Here is an 18,896-nt window from a genome sequence, read left to right as displayed (position 1 = left end):
TCTGGTTCTAGCTTTTTTTAAAAGCCCTAGCAAGGTTCCGCTAAATGCAACATTTTGTATAATATAACAAACGAGGAATTTAATAGTGATAAAAACAAGATAATCTCTAAAGATGTAACTTAATGGTCAAAAGACAACATCTCTGTTTCCGATAACACATCAAGATATATATACCGTAAAATGAGGTGACTTTGGCCAAATTTAAAATCTTCTTTTTTTCAAAACTTAATTATAAATGATTAATATGTTGATATAAATTGCATTAGATGTGCATGATGCTAAAGAAATAAATAATTAAAAGAAAAAAGAAAAAAATTATATCTTTGACCCTCTTTTTTTAATTTCAAAGGTGAGTCAAAGTCACCCCTATACTGGTGGTGACTTTAGCTACCTAAAAGGAAATTATAATTATTGATTAAAATTATTTATCATTCCATAGTTTACATATTCACAGATACATGGATATTAGGTGATATGTTGTTAAGGCAAAAAAATATTAAAAACAACAGCTTGAAACTAACTTGCAAATTTATTTAAGACATAAACACATTCACAAAGAATAAAGACATTCACAAAGAAACCTTATTAATATTTAAAACTCAAAAAACTATGCATCAATCATCAAACTATCAGTGCTAGAGTTATTCAATAGATTATCTTTAATTATTTGCTGTTCAAGAGTGGATACCTTGTTTTTTTTTACAACAGTCATTTTTTTTCTTGTCTTATTTGTATTTATAGCTGCTTGCATGTTAACTACATCAACTGATGATACACTTTTTCCTGGGACAACAGAGACTTTATGTCGCTTTTTATTAGGGAGTGTATGATCATTACCTCTAGCTTCAACTAAATGTTGTATGAAAGAATCACTGACAAGAGAACCGATTTCTACTGTGACATCTTTATTTGTAAATGTTCTTTTAGGAAGTCTATCTAACACCTGTTTTCGATCAAGTGGGTATAATCTAGTTTTTCTGAAGCCTGCCTTCATACTTTCACAACTAGGTTCTTTAGTTTTTTTCATGAGACATTTAAGCAATGCCGGAAACTGGTCTTTTGGAAGGGAAGGTGCTTTATGTCCTTTGCCAATTTGCTTCCAAGTTGTTAATATTTTTTGCAGCCATTGGATGTTGCATATTTTTGACCAATGAAAGCTCCACTGAGCTTTCATTGGTCAAAAATATGCAACATCCAATGGCTGCATTAAATGCGTGGAATTAGAAGGAAGTGCAATAAACTTGATATTGTTTTCTTCACACAAAGACAGTACATATGTATTTATATGTGACGTCAAATTGTCTCCTATTAGAATATGATTTCCAGAAGTTTTTTTTAGTTCAGGTAACAATAAAGATTCAAACCAATCTGTGAACAATTGGGGTCAAACCATCAGCTCTTTGAGTGGTTATAACATGCTCCTTTTGGTCCATCTTCTGTTCAAGTTGTCCACATCAAATCTGCTTTATATACAATATATGGAGAAAGGATATGCCCTTCTGCATTACCACAATACATCAAAGATGTAGCAGACTTAGTTGAATTAATTATCCTCTCAGGATATTTTGATCCTCGCTTTGTTATTACTAGTTTATTACCAGGGTCATCGGTTAAATTAGTTTCATCGTAATTCCAAATGTTTAATGGAAGAATCCTGCCAGTTCAGGAGTGATGTTATCAAAAATGTTATTAATAATAACAGTACCTACTTCTGCCCTCTTTATTTTAATGTTACTTGCAAATCTAACACTTAACTGTTTATTTCTCTTAAGGAATAATTTTACCCATTCAACACCAGGCATATTTCTTTACGGTCTGCATAAGACTTCACAATACTTCGTAAATCATAACAGTCAACTGGGAATCCAAAAGAAGACATAGTTATAACATAGTTTGCAAAAATTTCTTCTTCAATTTCACTAAATATTGTGAACCGCCTGGTTTTTTATTATGTATACCTTTCAGTTTATTCTTTATTGTTGATAGAGGAATTTTAAAGGTCAAGCAAGCATCTGTTTGTGTTAAATTACCACTTCTAATTTCTTTTAAACATTTGGTTAATGTTTCCTGGGTGTATGGAATATAATCACGACTCCCAGCAACACGTTTATATGTTCTTGGCATGGTTTCTTTGATATAAATATGATTATTAATTATTATTTTGTCCTAAAAACAAAAATTAAAAACTAAACAAATAAAAATATATCTATAGACAACATTTTCTGAAAAATAAATCAAAAATATAATATTGAAAATCAAATAATTACATTTTTTCACTTAAGGTAAAGTCACCCCAAGTTGTGGCCAAAGCCACCCCATAAACTTTACTTAAAGCTAATTTTAATTAGAAGAGTTATAAATTTGGAAAATATTGTACAAAACTCATCCTATTTAAATTTACTATTAGTTATAATATCACAACCCACTCAAATATTAACAGCAGTTTCAGCCAACTCACAATTTTGCAGCATATAAATTTAACAATTTTTATAGACTCTAATAAACAAAGAAAAAATTATATCAATAGTTCCGCAAACTACAATTAATCTAAGTAATAAATAAACAGAATAACTTTACTTTTGTGATAAACCTAAATTTGAAAGTAGTTGCAGAAGATCAAAGTAGTTTTTAAAAGTTAAAACTATTTTTTATAAATTAGCCAAAATCACCTACCAGGCCAAAGTCACCTCATTTTACGGTACTTATATAGTATCTGAGACAGTATCAGACAATATTTTGAAAGAAGAGCTGCTAAACATAAGATAGCTGGTTACCAATTATTCAAAGATGTATATATATATTAAGTAAAATAGATTCGAGTCAAACCAAATATTTTATTATATAGAAATAAACCAACAAATGACAATAGCTGTGTTAATTATTGAAATTAAATTAGAGCAAAATCATTTTTGTGAAATATCTATTATCGAGGAAATATTGAAGAATTTAAGCTTAGTTATAATGGAAAAATTTCTAAACCAATTGAAACTAATTTGATTAATGAAAATTAAAGCTTGTCAATTGGGATCTTATTCAAGAGTCGCAAGAGGTTAATAATTTATTTCTTAAACAGTACTGTAAGTTATACGAAAGAGAATTTCCGGATTAAAAAAGTTTGTCATAAAAACAACGTCTCTTTAAACTCCGTGGATGTCCGTAGGCCTACTTAAATCCACAAAATTTAAACGAAAATTGTATGATAAATTTCTAAAAAAGAAAACGTATAAAAATGAGAAAATATACAAAAAATTTTTGAAAAAACAAAAAAGTACTCCAAAATAATTTATTACGCAAAACTATTAGAAAAAACAAACGAAAAAACCCAAAAAACATGGCATGTTAAGGTGGTCAACCCCAATTCAAAATGTATCAAAAAAAAAATTTTTGAGATTTTATAAAAAGTTATTTTTTTATTTCAATCCTTGTAGAACATAATTTGTACATAAATTGGTCTAATTCATCTTAGGAACGATTAAGGTAAACTTTGTTTACCTAGCAAGGCCCATAGCAACCATTTTTTTTCAAGATAATTTATTAATTATCACCTCATAAACCAATATACGTTTAGTCATGGTATAAAAAATAAACACTGTTAAGTCTTAAAGGCTTTTTGGTAACTTTTTGCTATATTTTAAACTCCTTGCCGCAAAAGTTTGATATGTTTAGCGATGTAGAATGATAACAACAACAGTGCAAACTTTTCAAGTTATATTTACAAGTTATTCAATGATAATTTAATATAAAAGTAAAAAAGTTTTGAAAAAATTTAAAGATTTACTAAATATATTAAAAAAAAAGTATTTAGAGGAAACCAACATGTTACCAATTAAAGTATAGGGGCTGTCCATTAATTACGTCAACAAAGGGGAGAGGGGGTCTGGAAGTTTTTGACAATTTTTGACAAAGGAAGAGGGGGTGAGGTCATGAAAAGTTAATTTCAACAACGTTACTTTTGTAAATAAACTTATTGACTTCGATACTAGTCAAACATATTTACTTAGTTATTAGTCATGCATACTGGCCGAGAAAAAAGGTATCAAAACGAGACTATTTCATGCCAGGATCAGTACGCTATTCAATCGTAGTCACCTTACCAACGGGCAGATATAGAAGCGCTAAAAAAAGTTTAAAACCGTGCTACAAAAACCATTTCTAAAATTAGGCATCACACCGCCGAGCAGCGAAGAGCCATGTTAGGTCTTACGACACTTGAAGAAAGAAGAAAAAGAGGTGATTTAATTCCGATGTTCAAGTTCATGTGTGAATTTGATAAAATAAACTTTCACGTATTATTCAATCGTCCTTCGTCGTCAAAGTATATTATGCGTGGTCATAATCAAAGACTTGCACTGCAAAAGTACTCAATTGCATGCTAAGAGAGAAATTCTTAACGAACCGTGTTGTGTTGCAGTGGAAAACCCTGACGCAAAACGTTGTTGACGTGACTTCCGTCAACATTTTCAAAAATCGACTAGATGAACATTTAAAATAGTTAAAAGAGAATTTTTAAACGATAACTGGAAATAAACTCTCTTCGATTATATGTTTCTGGTATTCCATTATGTTCTTAAAGCGTGGTACTTGTGTCCCAGATCTGCACAAGTATCTTTAGACTGTTAGTATTGAAATGCCTGATGCAGCACATCTTTTTTGGTAATTTAAACATAACATTTATGATTTTTCAAAAGCTTTCAAATTTTTTGCGGATTGTTATAGATATTTCAAATTATTGAACACTAAAATAAACTGAAAATAAAAAAAAGAAAATTAGGCAGCGTTTGTAGTCTTGCGTCACATGCTCACCCAACCTTTAGTATTTTAATGACATTTTATATTTTCTACTTTTTTTAAACCGTGTTGTGCTTTAAAAATACCTGACACATACAGAACTAAATGAGCACACGCGAGATGTTTACTCGTAATGTTATTATATTTTCAAAGTTTGTATTTGTTGGCCTGATGTAAAAACAAATAAAGATTTAAGCAAGTACATAATCTACATTATATTATTTAAATGTTTATACCAGAATCGGCAATCTACTGCTCGCAAGCAGGTTGCCGACCCTGGTATGAACATTTGATAATAAAATTTCAATGTAATAATGCGGCTCGCCAGCTCCATGCACAAATGCTTTTATAATGTTGAAAGCCAGGTGTTAGTAGCTCTTTAAACACTGAAAAATATTTAAAAATTCTAAACTTTGGGTTTTCCGGCTTAAAAGATTGCTAACCCCTTGTTTATACAAATTATCAAATGCATTATTTTGTTATTCTAGACTCTATTAGAACTAGTTTGCTTTCTATGTGAATTTAGATTAGGTCTAAAGTTAAAGTAAGGATGACTGGCTCATTCACGTTTTGTGACTTCGCACAGTACATAAATTACGATAAAAATATAATGATAAATATTTAACGTTATCTAGGACTAGGTCTGTTGACGGGTACGTTGGCTACTACAGTTATTCCAAATTACCCAAATGCTAACGATATCCATGCAAAAACAATATATATATATATATATATATATATATATATATATATATATATATATATATATATATATATATATATATTTGTATTTCATAACTAACAGATTAATTATATATATTTTTTAAGTTTGAAATTATTAATCGTAATATAACAACTTAAAAATATAAACTTGTTTTGTGAAAGAAGATCTTGAAGATCTTATCAAAAATTTCAATAGTTACGATTTCTTTATCATAGTAAGATTTTCGGAAAACATCGAGGAATAGGGAAGATGGGGGCGCATTGATCGCCGGGTCAGTATGATCTTTTGGCTTTTACTCGTTCATTTTTGCCTTACTAGAAGTGAGGTTGCAATTTAATTAACCATTATGCTTCCCTAATTGATTATTCGTAATATTTTTTCATAAGGTTATCAGCGTCAAAAAAAATAAAGAAAATATTGTTTTTCGTCATAAAAAGTGATTTTTTTAAATCGTACAATAATTCAAATATATTTTTATTTAGATGTCTGTATGGGTTAACAACAATTTTATTTTAAATTTGTAAGTGTTAGGTGTATAATATAATATATAATTTTTATTTGGCTGCAATTTATACAGTAGATATTGCTATCAATATGTTACCTATACCTATTGGGGTACATTGATCTTTGACTATGCGGGGCCCATTGATCGGAGGATCAAAGTGCCCCATAGAAGACGAAGTGCCCCATGTTTTTGTTTATAAGCAATACAGTTAAACGAATGGAATTGTGTTTAATATTTAAAAAAAAAACTATATATAAACAAACAATAGCTTTTAGCATTTCATTTTTTAAATCTACTTATGTTATAAGCTAGTAATAATAAAACTATTATTTTATAATATCAAAAGAATAATATTTAACATAATAATTAAAAAATATTTAACATAATATTATTATGTTAAATATTAGCATTTATTAAAAACATATGTTTTTATTGATATATTTTTTTACAGATCTTAAAATGGTTAGAAATAGAATTAAAAAAACAAATAAAGTTGCTATACCAAGTGAAACAATGAAAGTAGCTGTTAATAAAGTTTTAGATGGAACACAACTGAATGTTGTAGCACGTCAGTTTAACATAGGTAGAATGACTTTAAAAAGATATTGTCGTAAAAAGAGGCTTAATCCAAATAAAGCTTTCAAGCCTAACTACAACAATAGACAAGTTTTTACAGCAGAAGATGAAAAAAGTTTATCAAGTTATTTACTAATTGCATCAAAAATGAACTATGGCCTTTCAACTAGGTCAACGCGATTATTGGCATATGAATTTGCTTTAAAAAACAATAAGATATGCCCATCATCATAGATCAAAAAAAAAATTGCAGGCATTGATTGGTTGCAAGGTTTTATGAAAAGACAACCAGAGTTGTCTCTACGAACACCTGAAGCAACGAGCTTCGCTCGATCAACAGCTTTTAACAAACACACTGTAAGAGAGTTTTTTCAAAATCTTAAAACGGTAAGAAATCGATATAAATATAATCATAACTGTATATATAATGTTGATGAAACTGGTTTAACAACAATTTAAAAGCCGGTAAAGGTTTTAGCTGGTAGAGGAAGCAAACAAGTTGGAAGAATCACATCTGCAGAACGAGGAACATTGGTAACTGCATGTTGTGCCTCTAATGCTATTGGAAATTCCATTCCGCCATTATTTATTTTTCCTAGGGTAAAGTTTCATGATTACATGATTAAGGAAGGACCTCCTGGATGTGTGGGATTTGCAAATCCTTCTGGTTGGATGAACTCAGAAATTTTCATAGAATGGATTAAACATTTTGTTAAATATTCAAACTGTTCTCAGGAATCTCCAGTTTTGTTACTTCTCGACAGTCATGAAAGTCATATTTCTGTTAAAGGCTTGGAGCTTGCAATTCAACACGGAATTACAATGATAAGTTTTCCTCCCCATTGCAGCCATAAATTGCAGCCATTAGATAGAACTGTTTTTGGACCATTGAAAAGGTTTTACAATTCTGCATGTGATAATTGGATGGTTTCAAACCCAAGACCAATGACCATTTATGATATTGTTTCAATAGTTCGAGAACCGTATACAAAAGCTTTCTCACCATCTAATATACAGACAGGATTTAGAGTAGCTGGCATTGAGCCATTCCATTCTGAAATTTTCAAAGATGACGAATATTTACCATCATCAGTTACAGATAGAGCTGCTCCAGATACAGTTACTATCACTCCTGTCAACAACATGGAATCTGAAATGATACCAGCACATGTTAATCACATAGAGTCTGAAATAACTATAGTAAATATTGAAACAAGTATTTTAAACAAAGTGTCAACAAGTGTTGCTTCTATAATCTCACCTGAGGTTTTAAAACCTTACCCAAAAGCATCTGCCAGGAGAAAAAAATGTTAAAAGTAGGCAGTTAAAAACAAGGATCTTGACTGATACTCCTGTCAGAAATGAAATTCGTTTGTCAAAAGAAAAGAAAAATTTGAAGCAAACCAAAAATCAACAAAAAGTCTCCACAAAAGATAAGAAAGAAACTAAGAATTACTTGCTTAAGAATAAAAAACAATGTAAACCAAAAGCTGCTTCACAACTTGACTTTCACAAATGATGAAATATTCTTAATCAAAATATTATACTTTTAACAAGTTTTGTAAACTTAAAAGTTGTATTCTTATTTCAGTCTTTATATTTCAGTTCTTATAAATTTCAAGTTGTTGTAAAGTTTTAAACGTATATAAAGCGGGTAGCTTATAGCTGCTGTGATTTATACATTTTTTAATTAAAAATTAGACTAGTGAGTTTAACTGCTATATTTAAAAAATAATTAAAAAATTTAGATGTATTATATGTTATACAATATTACCCTTTGACTAAATTATTTACAAGATTTAGTTATAGAAGTGTTAAACGTTTAGATAATATTACGCATATAAGATCAATGTGCCCCAAGTCGGAGATAATAGTACCCCATAGTTTGGGGTACATTGATCTTTTGAGAGGGTTGTTTAAAAGTTAAAATTATTCATGTTTATCATTTTTTTAAATCAAAATATTTATATATTCCAAAAGCCAGATAGTTCTACATGTGTTTCGTAGTTAATAAGTTTTTACATCTCTTTCAGGTTCTGCGCAATTTTCAAAACACTGCTACGGCGATCAATGCGCCCCCATCTCCCCTAATGTAACTATCAAAACTACTTTTAAAAATAAGTATTTATCATCTCAAGTTAAGGTTTCTCGTCTTAAAAAAAAACTCAAAAACCTGAAGATAAAGCATGAGATGTTAAAAAAAATACGATGGTTCAGTAAAACATATTATTAATTTGTCTAAAAAATATTTAACAAACACTCAACTTCAATTTTTTGACAGTCAATTACGTATGAATAATCGTATCAAACAAGGAAAACTTTGGACTGTTAAAGATAAAATTTTAGCTTTGAGAATCATGTATTGCAATCCACAAGCTTTCAAAATATTTAGAAGAGTTTTTTCGTTACCTGCTAGAAACACTATTTTAAAGTTTCTTGAAAAATCTTTTGGGACCCTAGAATCTGGTTTTTCCAATAAAGTTATGGCTTTACTAAAAATGCAACTAGATACCATGAAAATATTGGAACGAAACTGTAGCCTTGTTTTTAATGAAATGTCTTTAAAGCATTATCTTGATTATGACAAAAACAATGACAATATCATTGGAATTCAATCTAATGGTAACCCAGTAAACCAAGTACTTGTATTGATGGTCCGCGGGTTATCAACAAAATGGAAACAACCAATTGCATATTTTTACAGTAATACTACTATGTGTTCAACCAATTTAGCTAAGATAGTAAATAATGCTATGATTCATCTACATAAAACAGGTTTAGCTATAAGATGTCTTTTTTGTGATCAAAGCTCAAGTAATATTAGAGTTCTCAAATTTTTAGGATTTTTGTTATTAAATCAATAAATTTCACATCCAACTACAGGAGCAAAAGTTTAAATAACATTTGATCCACCATATCTTGTAAAAAGTGTTAGAAACAATTTAATAAAACATGATATTTTATCTGATGGTAAAATAATATCATGGAAGCATCTGGAAGGACTTTATAGTTTAGACAAGGTTAATGCTGTCCGACTTGTGCCAAAGTTAAGAAATTGTCATTTAGATCCAGGATCACTATTAGCGAGTAAAATTGGCAGCACAAATTTTTAGTAGTCAGGTTGCTACTGCTTTGACTGAATTTGGTTGGAGTGTTTATAGTAACGAGGCAACAATTTAGGTAGACACTAGTTCAATAGCGTTAGGAGTGGTTGTCAAGGTTGATGGCAATATAATCAAAGACGCTAGTTGGTTAAGAAATGATGACACAACACATATAAACATGTCCGCACTTGATGCGGTAGTTAAAGGACTAAACAGGGGTCTTAACTGGAAAATGGAAGTTTTGCACATCTGCACCGATTCGAAAGCGGTATTCCATTGGGTTACCGACCCACTCACGGGAAAATCTAAATTGAGGACAAAAGCGTCAAATGAAATGCTGATAAGAAGAAGACTCCAGAACATTGCAAATATAGTGGACAAATACCAACTCAAAGCGATATTTCTCGCACGAGGAGGTCCGGATGAAATACTGACGGACAATAATATTGCATTTTGAAGCACAGTATTTTCGCAGTTTATAAATAAATGGAACGTTAAACTTCGATTCAGGTGCGCTTATGCACCTTCTGGAAATGGAATTGCAGAACGATGTCACCGAACTGTCAAAAGAACGACAAAAAGAGAGTTCCGTGCAGCATACTGGAGGCAATTTATTGGTATAACGTTAGTCCAAAAGATGGTTGTAAGCCTTCTACTGCACCTGCAAATAAGTTATATCAATACGAAATTAAAGTAAAAAGAATTAAGTACAACAAGAACGCACATGATTCCTATAAGAAGATAACCAATAAATTCAAACTTTGCGATAAAGTATGGGTTAAACCCCCGGATAACCGATGCGACTCTCAATATAAGATCGGAGTAGTTCCAGGGATAATCTCGGAGCAAACGGTAGAAGTGGAAAAAACGTGTCGACATGGAAGAGCCCTAAGACAAGTAAGAGTTGACAACGATTCGAATGAAGATCTTGGACAAGTAAGAGGTGACAATGATTTGAATGAGGATCCAGAAGGTGATGAAGAATTATACGTTGTGCTGCCCGGAGAAAAAACAAACAATACACCAGTGTTATAATGAAGCACGCGGGAAGGGAGGACTCCTGAGCGTTTTAGTGCTTGAGACGAGATGGTCGTTATGACCAAGGGGAAGTGTAAAGTGTAGTTATACTTAATGATTGTTTTAAAGCTAACGATTGGTTTGCGTTACTTGTAAATAATTGCATATGTATATAGACGTATTTGTAAAAATATAAAGACATATTTGTAAATATCAAGAGAATTAGTTTGTATATAAGTTATGTTGAATTGTATTAAGATAGATAAGGCGTTTTACGCTCAACTTAAAAAAGTTCTTTTTGATGTGATACAACATGCATACAAAATTTTTCAACTGATTCAGTTTCATAGTCAATTAAGCAGGTTTTGAAATCAATTGCAGATGATTTGATAAAGAAAGTTGAAGTCTGTCAAAAACGTGTACAAGTTCTTTTAAGTGTGGCACCCCGTGAAAGTACTTATTTAATACTGATTCTTTTTTATAAAACCTATACACAAAATGGAAACTGTTTTTATAATGCAAATGAAACTTTTATTAACTAAAAAAAATATTATACAACAAATTATTAAAGTAATAAAAAACGATTGCAATTTTACATTTCTTTATGATGAACATATTGATCTTGAACATATTGATATTGAACAGATTGCTTTTCATTTAGAAGAAAGTTTAATCAGACACTATGTTTATATGAGAATATCTTATCATATAAACTTAGTGCATATCATAATCGAAATCAGGCACCACGAAACAAGGCATGTAAAAAAAAGTTAGCTCGCATTATACATACTTGATTTTATTTTTAAGATAGTTCTTGAAACAAGATACTTCTTATTTATAGTCGTTGTTTTTACTTTCAGTATTATTAACTATATATTTAGCATCTAGTTAAGGGATATATATTTAAACTAATATGGGGTATATATTTAAACTAATATGAAACGAGTACAGTGGTAACATGATTAAAATGCAAAACATGTTAAATTTACATCAAACTTTAACTGCGTCAACAAATTAATGTTAGATGATATATGAATTTTATATATGCAATGTTATAAAATAGTTTTGAAATTATTTTAATTTATAAAAGAAAATTTTTTTAATGGGAAGCCCTCTGGTAAGAATAACGCAAAAATTTTTATATTTCACGAAGAGTTGCGTACTGTTATGATTATTTGGTCACGCAAGACATCCCACAATGCTTTGCGGCTAAAATTAAATATATTTATCGGGGCGTCTAATGATTCAACCGAATCCTAAATTTCAATTTAGAACCGAATATGAGAAATTTATTACACAACCGAAAATATTCACGAAAAAAATTAGAACCGCAATAGTTTCAATCGAATTTTCGATCGAAAATCGTAAATGTATTTAAAACCGAAAAAATTTCGATCGAATTATTAATCGAAATGTCATAAATAATTTTAGAACCGAAAAAATTTCGATCGAATTTTCGATTATTTTAGCGTTTATAAATTTTATAAGTTTTATACTTTTGTAATATAAATTTAAAGCGCTTGCTGTTTGGAATACAGTCTTACATAATAAATTGAAAAATAACATCTTGTAGTTGGTAGAATAATAACAACAGAACGGAGTATCAAAAAGTTGAAGGTGAAAAAAGAAATTCATTCCTCTACATAGCTGGGAATAATTGCTGTATAAAAAACAAGAATCACAACGGTTACATTTATTTAAAATGCAAAAACTATCAACTGTGTTTTGGAACTGCAAAAATACGTGAAGGAAGTGATTTACTTGAGACAAGGCGAGGCCATTCTTGTGATTCCAAAACAGATTATTTTAGGCATTTGGAAGCGATGGAAAAAATGAGGCTGAAAGCTGAGACTACACAAATACCATTACGCCAGATTTACATGGAAATCATTCAAGACTGTCCTGAAAATGTTAAAAATTCTTTATCTTACTTAAAATGTGAACAGATACTTCGTGGTGCAAGAAAAACTCAGTATAGTGCAAATCCCAACAACGAAGAAGAAGCAGTACTGGCAATATCTGAGCCAAATCCATTTACCAATATTCTGAAAGGAATCGTTAGATTTGAAGACCAATTGGCTATACTGTTTTGTTCATCAGCGCTACTACAAATACTTTCAGGTAGCACAGTAATTTAGCTTAAAATTGATGACTTTTTGTGAAACTTTTTTAGAAATTCATTCAACATCTTTTAACCTTAGCTTGCTCAGAATATTCTATTTTTGTAATATTTTTCAGAACTCTTACAAATTTATTCATTTTTTCAGGCTCAACAATTATTTTTATTGATGCAACATTTCGCGTTGTTCCTAGCATCTTTAAAGAAGGTCAACTACTAAATATCTCCATTAAGCATTGTGATATTGTCTTTCCCGTGTTTCATGTACTTATGACGGGAAGAAAAGAAGGTATTTACATCGCCATATCTAGAAAAATAAGAAACTTTCAAGTGACTTTCAACCATGAAATTCTATGGCTGATTATGAGGCAGCAATAGGCAGTGTCTTGAAGGTTGTCTTTCCTGAAATAAGATTGACTGGTTGCCGGTTCCATTACGGCCAGGCAATTTTGAGAAAAATCAAAGCCGTTGGTCTTCAATCTGAGTACATCAACAACCCTGCAATTAGGAGGTGGGGCCGGAAAATCGTTGCCATGTGCCTCTTGCCTCTTGTACTCATCCGAACAGAAGTAGATTTACTCAAAACAGAGATGAGTCGATTTGCTAACATTGAAACTAGTGAAAAAATGAGAAAGTTTGTGTATTACGTTGAGAAGTATTGGATGACAACACAAACCCCAGCTTTTTTTTCTGTGCATGGACTTCAATTCAGAACCAACAATGTCTCGGAAGTACTGCATTCAAAAATGAATAGATGCATGGCTGTTCACCCTAGCTTCTAGAGATTTCTAGACGATATATATCATTAGGTATTTTTATATTTGAATAAAAATTGTACAGGCTAAATTCTATCGATTAAACTCATAACAAAGTAACTTGATTTATTTTGTAATCCCTTAAGGTATTCCAAAAAAGTTTCTTGAGGCTTCAGCTTTCTTCTTTAATGACATCAAACTCACATCAGTGGGAGATACAGAACAAGAGCAGGTAAATTAAATTGTCAAAACTCATCCACATTAAATAGTACTAAAAATGAAATAATTTGGTGAAGTAAGCGTTTCAATTAAATATTTTAATATCTTGGATAGGGTGATTAGACTACATTATTATTATACTACAGCAAATTAGATGTTTTCGGACGAAAACATAAAATTTGCTGTAGTATAATTTTTTTTTGTAAGGTACCATTAGAATGTTTTTATTTAATTTCATTTTTGAAATTGAATTTTAGGACGAAAATCCACAAGAGAATGTTCAGGATTATCAACAAGAGACCAGGCCTGCGGAGACATTGTGCAAGATATGCCTTGCACTTCCTTTAGAAGTTGTTGTTCTGCCGTGTAGACACTTTTGTATGTGTCTTCGATGTTTAGATATCCTTGCAAATGACAGAAACAAAAGATGTCCAATTTGTCGTTTAGAAATTGAAAACTTTTAAAATGTTTTCTTAAATAGAGAAATTGTATGATCATTTACTATTGTAAATTAAAACTTAAGTGGACTGTTGCTATCAACTGCCAATTAATAATTTTTGTAATGAGTATCAGTTTGAGGTAGGACACAAACTTAACAAATGGCAGTTTTTGTAAAATGCTTTTTTAAGTTGATAGAGTTGTTTATTTTATACATCGATCACAGTTTGATAAGCGTTACCTCGGTTACTGCACAGTAAGCCTTGTATGTGTTCAAATTAATTTCAACGTTTTATGAAAGAATATTTTTACTTTTAATCTAATTTATATTCTAATCTAATATACAGATAATATTTCTGAACCAGCTGAATCAACAATTGTTATTAATAATGAAATAAATTTTCAATGAAATCATGAGTTAAAAAATATTAAAAACCAACTTTTCTCGGTCAGGAAAAAAATGCATTACAATTTTTTAGTTTATAAAAATCTTGCACGAAAACTATGCTCGTTCTGCGATTGCAAAAAAAAAAAAAAAAAATCATAAAAAATCAAGAAAGCAATGTTGTTCAAGTTTATCCTTACGTTAACAAAAAAAAAAAAACACGCAATGCTGATAAAGATAACCAGCAGGAACAATACTATGTGGAGACTCTGTCTTAATGAGAGTTAAAGGGAAAAAAATTCATAAGTTCAAGTTAAAGTTAGAGTCAACTTGTTCAATAATCATGTCTACACCGATTCGTCGATTCGATAATGCAAAAGCTCAACTTACCACGATACGTTTAACCGATAAATTAAAACTGAGTAATAATAATATTATTGATAACTCAAGTTTGTCTAACGACCACCTGAGGCTACGTGGTCTCCACTTTAATACGCGAGGATCTGATAGATTAGCCATGAACTTAATTGCATATCTAAAGTCTATTTCGTAGAAATTCCGATGTGATTTTAGATCACCAAACTTACCTACCAAGTATTAATGAAGATCTTAGACTAAATTCTGATTTGGATAAATTAAGGGCCAAATATCCAAAAAATGTTAGTCAGCGTTTATAGATATAAATTTGATTAATATCAAATTTATATTTATAAACGCTGACTGACGTTTTTTGAATATTTGGCCCTTAATAGCGTTTGTAAATATAAATTTAATAACTTTTCAGATACTTATAAAATGTAAAATTTAATAATTTTTCAGATATTACTATCTTTATAAATAAAACTGTTGATGTTCTTATCATTAGTGAAACTAAATTAAACGGCTCATTTCAAACTAATCAGTTCTTATCAGGTTATAAAACCCCCTATCGGCTGGGTATTTCTCAATATAGCGGAGGCATTCTTGTGTACATCAATGATAATATTCCTTCTAAAAGGTTAACAAAAAATAATTTTCCTGATGACATTTAAAATATCACTTTTGAAAATAAACTAAGAGTGTGGAAATGACTAGTGACTGCTGTTTATAAAACCCCAAACCAGAATTGTGACTATTTCTTCAATCACCTAAAAGAAGTGCTTGACTTTTATTGACAATCACATATAGATTCTAATTGGTGATTTTAATATTTAACCTTCGGAAAAATAATGAAGGAATTCCTTCAACTTTATCAATGCATTAGTTTAATTAAACAACCAACTTGTTTTAAATCGGTTAGTAAACCTTCATGTATAGATCTTATACTCACTAATAGAAAGTTGTGCTTTCAACATTCGAATACCTTTTGTACTGGTGTGAGTGATCATCATCATACACAATGTTTAGATCTACGTTTTATGAGTTATCACCTAAAAAACTAATACTTAAATCGTTTAAAAAATTTTCGAGCGAAAAATTTGCAACAACCTCCATAAAAACTTAAATTCTTGTTATGATATATTATTTATTTGAAACATTATTGATGCTTTGATTATAGCTTTGAGGAGGTTATTTTTTGTTTGCAAAAAGAAGCAACCAATACCACCATTTGGTTTCAATTAAACTCGATGGTTGCTAACCCAGGTAAGTTCTAATTTCTTTTAAATGGCTTAAAATACACAGAAAAATCTATCGCTAAAAAATAGGAAATATAAGGGTTCTAGCCTCCGATATGGTAAAAGTACTTGGTATAACAATTGATAAAGATCTAAAGTTTGAGAAACGCATTAAACAGTTATGTAGTAAAGCTAATAGTAAATGTTTTGAACTTTCCCGCTTAAGAAATTTTTTATCCGATGATAAATCTTTTTTGCGGTTTAATGCTTTTATGATAATTTGTCTAACTTTTCTCAAGTTTGAGTTTTTCTCAAGTCCTCAAGTTTGGATGCTTTGTTCAAAACTAAACGACAATCAAATAAATAGAATTCATAAAGAAGCTCTAAGTATAGTCTATAAAAGATTTGATTTGTCACTGGATAAATTTATTAAATTTTGATAATAATCCAAGAATCCATCTAAGAAAATTGAGATTTTTTATGATGGAAACTTTTAAACCTAATAATTGTCTAAATCCAATATTTATGAAAAATCTTTTTACTATAAAAATCTGACGCATAAACTCCGTTGTAGCAAAAAACTCATTTTTCCACCATTATGATTCATGCTGTACGTTGTATAGAGCTACTTCGCTCTAGAACACTATAAATAATGAGACCATGTCCAATCTTTTTTATTCACACAGATATTAAAATTTTTTAAACGCGTTAATGAACAATTAGAAAAAATTTATGAGTGGTTTTTAAGTAACTAACTTTCTCTCAATACTGAGAAAACTAAATTTTTACTATTCCATAAATCAAATAAAATTGATAAAATCCCATTGAAATTAGCAAATTTTATATCTTATAATATCTAATATCTTATAAATAAAATCTTATATCTTATGATATGAAATTAGCAAATCTTATATCATAATATAATATATTATATCCATAAATCTTATAAACAAAACTATTATTAAAAAGTAATCTTCAGTAAACTTTTTAGGCGTGGAGTTGGATGAAAATTTACGATGGAATTTTCATATAAAAAAATTTCAAAAACTATTGGATTGTTATATAGAGCTAAATCTTTTCTTAATTTTAAATCCCTAAAAAGTTTATACTTTGCTTTTACTCATAGTTACTCAACATACTTAACATCGCTTGGGCAAGTACTAGTCATACAAAACTATAAAAACTTTTCAGTAAACAAAAACATGTCGAATTGTACTTGGTGCTAAGAAAGAAGAACCTTGCGAACCTTTCCTGTGTTTAATTGAAACATTAAATATACATAAAATCAATTTACACCAAATTTTAGTCATTATGTATAGAACTAAGTTAGGATTATCTGCAAAAATATTTGAATCCTATTTTAGTGAAACCTGTCATAAATACACTACAAGATTGAAAAACAACTTTGTTATTCCAAAATATAGTTAGAAATTGAGCTCATACTCAATTAAGTATTGTGGGCCATATCTATGGAAAACATTTTCAGACAACTAATAAAAAGATAACCTCGCTAGATCTATTTAAAAAAGAATCTAAACAGTACTTCTTGTTTATGGATTACGCTATGCCTAATTTTAAATATTTCTTTTAAATAAAGTTTAACTCAAATATAATAATTAAGATTAAAAACAAAATATATTATCAAAATCCATATAACAAAGTTTATTAATGATATTACCTCTCTCTCTGAATGGTATATATATGTATGTGAGTAATATCTATTTTTTTTTTTTTTTGCTATTCTAGAAAATGTAAGCAGTTTAGCAATTTATGTTACTATTATACTACTTTATGTAATTACAACTAATAAAAAACAATACGATATTATCTTCTAGTTTATATATTTACGTCTTTACAATAAAATATTTGTAAATTACGATTTTATAAAAATGGTGCTCGGTGATAAGACATGTCTTCTTCTTGCTCCAGCTATTTATTTTATTGTATATGTATGTATATGAAAACTGTATTTATATTGAAAGGCGAAATGAACTTAACAAAAAAAAACTTATCTCTTGTTAATCAATATTGAGAAAATAATTCAAATTGAATCATAAACTAAAGATCAATACAAAAACAAAAATTGTTTGAAGAACAAAATAAAAAACTTACTGCATCGAATTTCGGTACAGCTATAAACCATATAATAATATTCCTCCAACTTCATTGTTAAAAAAGTTTATAAGAAACTCTGATTGTAGATTGCAATCACAAGCTTGTTAATGGAGTATTAAAAAAGAAGATATTGCTAATGAAAAGTTTAAAGAAAAAGTTAACTGTGATGCAAAAAAACATGATCTGGTTAAAAATCCTAAACGGCATGGCTGATTGTAGCCCTGATGGGTTGTGTATTAACTGTTGTGTTATAAGACAACTACCAAATGATTGAACTAAAGTGCTCTTTTTCAAAAAGAAATCTTTCTGTACAACAAGCTTGTTCAAATAAAACTTTTTCGTATAGAAATAGTAGATGGACAGCAAAAATTAAAAATCAAACAGTTAATTTTACCAATATCAATGTATCAAAGTTTTATAGAAACTAGCGAAATAGATTTTGTTCTATACACAAATGAATACTTTTTTGTGCAATCAATTAAATTTAAAAATGAAAACCGGTTCATTAAAATTTTACCTTGTTTAAAAACATATTATTTTCAGTTTATGGCTAAAA

Source organism: Hydra vulgaris, chromosome 08 (genome assembly GCF_038396675.1).
Source record: "Hydra vulgaris chromosome 08, alternate assembly HydraT2T_AEP".
In the NCBI taxonomy this organism is placed as follows: Eukaryota; Metazoa; Cnidaria; class Hydrozoa; order Anthoathecata; family Hydridae; genus Hydra; species Hydra vulgaris.
The sequence above is the reverse complement of the archived record's forward strand: the minus strand, read 5'-3'. Positions refer to the sequence as shown.